Source organism: Engraulis encrasicolus, chromosome 17 (assembly GCF_034702125.1).
Source record: "Engraulis encrasicolus isolate BLACKSEA-1 chromosome 17, IST_EnEncr_1.0, whole genome shotgun sequence".
In the NCBI taxonomy this organism is placed as follows: domain Eukaryota; kingdom Metazoa; phylum Chordata; class Actinopteri; order Clupeiformes; family Engraulidae; genus Engraulis; species Engraulis encrasicolus.
Window position 1 is genome coordinate 32,196,852 of NC_085873.1, and position 5,000 is coordinate 32,201,851.

A 5,000-nucleotide genomic window follows, 5' to 3' on the forward strand; every position below is an offset into this window, starting at 1 on the left:
TGTGTGTGTGTGTGTGTGTGTGTGTGCATGTGTGCATGCGCCTATCTGCGAGTGTGTGAGTGTATGTGCATGTTTGATTGTTTGTGTATGTGTGTGTGTATGCGGTTTGTGCGTGTGTGTGTGTGTGTGTTTGCAGTTTGTGCGCGTGTGTGTGCCAGGGTGCGTGTGTGCAGTTGGCTGCCGTTGATTGACTGGTATTCGTTATAAGGGGTGGGCTTTACTTACCTGTCCTACAGTCGATTGGCTGCTCTTGTCCAGTCGGGTTGTGTCACTCTTGAGGTGGTTGGCTGCCACTGGGGTGAGGGGTGTGGTTATCGAAGATGTCCCGCCCACATCTTCAGGAAGGTTAACCCCTGACCTGAGCAGTGTACAGAAGAATGTACAGAAGAATGTCTATTTCATTACATTAAATAATTATATAGTACTACCAGAGATCTTATAGACAGAGAGAAGTCATTCTAGTTCATTCCAAAACCATCACCAAATCCTTAACCATTACTCCATGGCAGCCCATATGTACAATGTGACTGAAGAAGCCCACTCAGCAATGTAACACATTCATGTCTAAGCTAGGGCTGCAACTAACGATTATTTTAATAACTTAGTCGACTAATCGATAGATCTAGTCACGATTAGTCATTAAGTCAAAAATACTTGCTCCAATCTCCGACAAACATTCCCGGCCTCTAGCGCAGGGAAGTTTTAAAAAAAATCTTACAGCTCACAATGAGCTTTAAATCATGATATCAACTTATTTACTCCAAGATACAACATCCAATTCGTACATGCTGGACAATTTTAGGTTTCAATAAAGTAATAAAGCATTAGTAAAATAAGTAAACAAGCATTGAATTAAATGAAACGATTAGTTGACAATGAAAATTATTGTCGACAATTTTTTATAGTCGATTAGTCATGATTAGTCGACTAATCGTTGCAGCTCTAGTCTACACTGTATGGCAGTCTTAGGGCAAGCATCAATTCATGCCTCAGCATACATTCAATCTAGCCGTCCCTGCCAGTGTATGGTGATGTGTGTGTACTGTATGATGCCACGCTTAGTCTCTCTCTCTCTCTCTCTCTCTCTCTCTCTCTCTCTCTCTCTCTCTCTCTCTCTCTCTCTCTCTCTCTCTCTCTCTCTCTCTCTCTCTCTCTCTCCCCTCTGTCTGTCTATGTGTGTGTGTGTGTTTTAGGTTGGTAGCCTACAAGGTATTAGACTGGTATTAAATATTGTTACACTGGTTATTACAATGTACCTACTGTGGTAGATCCACTGTAATAGTGAAGAACCACTAAAATAAAGTGTTACAGAGTTTTGAATTTTCTTATTGTATGGATTGTCAAAGGTCCACTTTGACTTTATAAGAGTCACTCCCGTTAATTTGGCTGTTGCTGCGGGCCTAAGCGGTTTTGGGATAGGGCAGCTTACTGTGAATTAGGGGTCACGAACCTGGACAACGCATTTCTACTACACAACCAGTTGCCCCTGTCAATTCAAGACAGCTGAAGAAAGCAGATAGGCAATATTGCTGTTAGGAGAGGTGAACTACCGGTATTCTATGTTAAGGTAAAGTTAACTTCCATGGTCTGATAGCGGAAGGGCGTTGTATTTGCAGGCCGGACAGATGGTCGCTTATAGCGGCGAGGCTCAGTCTCTCTGGCCGAACAGACGGAGCTTACTCTTCTAGAGAGTTGCTGAGCTGGACAGCCGAGGACGTGTGAAACGCGGAACACCTAATGTAAATGCTCCTTGATCCAGTTGGTTCAGAAAAAAAAAAAAATCTCGGGACTAGCCAGGGACCAAGAACAGGAATGCACAGGCGGCAGGCCTTCCCTACTTTGTCAACAACCTTATTATATGCCTATTACTGAATATCTTTACATTGCAAACGAAATGAGTGCAACATTTCAAACACATACTCACGTCCAGACAGTACAGACACAAGAGTGCGCAAAAGCGCATAGGCTATGTGCCGTCCTTGCAGTGTGATGTTGTTGATGTGATGAGTGACGGATGCTTGTAGTTGCAGTGGAGTGATGCTCCGAAGTGTGGTGTAGTGCGTAGATGTGTGCTGTTGATGCTTGTGCAGTCGGTGTATTATAAGGTGTGCTGTCTTGTGCTGTTTGTTGTTGGTGATGCTTGTAGTGTAGTATGGTCGATGATGTGTTTGAGAGAGGCAGGCAGAGCACGCGAGGTTACCACCGGTCGGAGACAGACGGGACTAGCTACCGTTGGCTAACGACATCAGGACCCTGGACAGGTCAGCTAGCGTGTTCATGGCAACACTGAGCTGACTAGGCCGGTTTATATAGCCTCGATGCGGTCTTTTGGGATAAAACACAACACATACACGAAACTCACCATTTGTCGATTATTGATGGTGTTTTTTGCTGGCAGGTGTTCGCCTGTTGAGATTCAGCTGGGTCTATTCTGTTGAGTCCACGGCCTGATTTTACTTTTAAATGTGCGCCGCGAATCCTGGCAACTGAACGGCGATTGGCTACTCTGCCAGCGCTTGGCATTACTGCTTGCTCCTCATTGGCCCCAAAACAGACAGACGACTCCCTTGTCGAATGAAAACACGCCTGTAAGTGAGCCGATGAAAAGCCTTGAGTTAACCCGTTGTAGGATGGTTTTAGTCTTTTGGTCTGAGAGATACAAAGGGCTCGCATGTTTTTAGTGGCATAAATTAGTGTTGTGAATTCCGAGACGCGCAATACCATCACGGTGGCCGTCGTTGAGTGTAAGGTCTCGAATGAACAGCTCACCTCGTGACCTTCCTGAAACATTCATGGGACCGCTCGTGACCATTTCTGACTGCAGCATCCGCTGGCAGTGCACCCGGGAGGAGCTCGCGATCACCAAAGATGTTTTGCAATGTAAAATTCGGGCAGAGCCGCCAGGAGAGCTCAATAAAACATTTACATGCGCATTTGTCTCGCGCTCTCCCCGTCGAATCTATTACCCCATGGGCACGGTGGTATTGTTTGTTGTGACCCTTATAATACACATAAAAACAACAATTTCACTCATTCCTGTTATTATTATTATGCTATTACTGTAGTATAACAGCATCTTTAGGCATGAGTGGGGTATTGTAGACAAGAACATAATAATAATAATTATTATTATTGAATAATATGAATAACAATCTATACATTTAATATTCCACAACTTTACTGGGAAATATATCAGAATGTGGTATTGTAATACTGCAATAATAATAAGTTGGCCTATTGTCTTTGCAGTAGGCATATTATTGCCGTCTCTCTAAATAAAGGGATGTCAAATGGCTGAGAATCCTAAGAGACAATCAGGTCATCACACCACAAGGCAATAAGACAAAACGTTCCAGAGGGCTCCAGTGTCGATCCCTTTATTTCCACTACGCCAGTCACACTCAGATTTTTTTTTCCTTATGAAATTCAAGTATTTAGGGGAACACAAGCCAACAACTCTTTTTTTTAGTTTCAACTTTCAAAGGTGAAAACAAAACTGGGGAGGGGGAAAAAAAAAATCAAAAAACAAATAAAAACAAAACACATATCCTACTAATAATAATTATGCTAAAACTGCGGTGTCAATAAGGTATTATTAATAATAGTTATGACACAGACCCTTATGACTCTTTATAACGCTACTAAAAATTCTAAACTCTATCTCCTGCTCTAAAGTCGCCAGGCAGCAGGTGTGCATTTGTCTGTGGTTTGTGTTTATGTGTGTGTGTGTGTGTTTATGTGTGTGTGTGTGTGTGTGTGTGTGTGTGTGTGTGTGTGTGTGTGTGTGTGTGTGTCTGCAGCAGCTGGCTACTCCTACTACACACTCCGAGAAAGAGAGAGAGCGCCACTTCTCTCCTCTGCTCTTCTATTCTCTCGGGTAGAACACAGAACACAACCTATGAACACAACAGCCAACGCAGCTAAAACCAGCGGGAGAAGAGAAAAGAGGGGGGGGGGGGAGGGTAACAGAGACACAGGGAGAGGGGAGCTCTTCTTCTAAAAAATATACACATAAAATCAAATGACATAATTGAAATAAAAAATCATGACTTCTTAAAATCATATTAAATAACCATAATCACCATGGACACAGGTTCAATAATTATAAAAGTCCATATCACTGCACTGCGACGAGCTGAATCAACTCTCATCTCCACACACACGCACACAAGAAAACGCACACACACAGCGGCTTATGAGTGACTGACACACACACGCACGCACACGCTCACACACGCACACGCGCACACACACACACATTTTAGCCTTGCTTGTGGCTCTGCCTCCTTCTCCTCTCCTCTCCTCTCCTCTGTGTGAGGTTGAGTGCAGTTCAGTTTACTGGTTCTCCAGGAGACACAGTTACAGTAATAAGACAACAGCATGTTAGAATCTCCAAATCGTAGAATGTTCATCATGTTAGAATCTTCCACACACTAGAATGTCTCATGTCAGCATTCCATGTTCCACATGTCCAGAACGTTCCATGTTTCGAACGTTCCATCTTTCACATTGTTTTTTTTTTTTTTTTTAGAACGTTACTAACATTCCCAAAGTCAGAATGTTCCAAAAATGTTCCACGAGTCAGAAAAGTTCACAAGTCAGAGTGCTCCATAAAAAATGTCCCACCACGCGTTCAGAACTTCATGAAAAGCAGCAGCAGCAGTTCTGGGGCGGCGATGGGATGGAGGGTCCAGTGAGGTTGATGTTGACGTCAAGGTTATGATCCACTGGGGTGGACCTGATGGTTGGGGGTGGGTGTAAGATCCATCGGGGAGGGAGGGGGTGAATATGGTTGTGTGGCTTAAGGGAAGGGGGGGAAAGTTCTGGGGCTTGTAAGTTCTGTAAGTTCCACTGTTGGGGGATCAAGAGGGATGCTTGGGTGGCTTGAAGGATTGATTGGGTGCCTAGAGTGGTGGCGAGTAGGTGGTTGGGGTGGAGGGAAGGTTTTAGAGTTCTGTGCTGGCACCAGATTGATGAGGAGGCGCCAGCCACAGACTCTC

At 44.1% G+C, this 5,000-nt stretch overlaps 1 protein-coding gene across 1 annotated transcript in view; it reads right to left on the minus strand.

Moving 5' to 3' along the window:
- The window catches only part of LOC134467422 (ceramide synthase-like), a 14,358-nt gene extending 11,849 nt beyond the window's left edge, over window positions 1-2,509 (minus strand). Inside the window, exons 1-2 of the mRNA XM_063221316.1 lie at window positions 2,363-2,509; window positions 226-358 (exon numbers count right to left, since the gene is read on the minus strand). The gene's annotated coding sequence lies outside the window, so the exon portion shown is untranslated. The remainder of the gene's footprint in view (window positions 1-225; window positions 359-2,362) is intronic.
- Window positions 2,510-5,000: the final 2,491 nt, after the last annotated feature.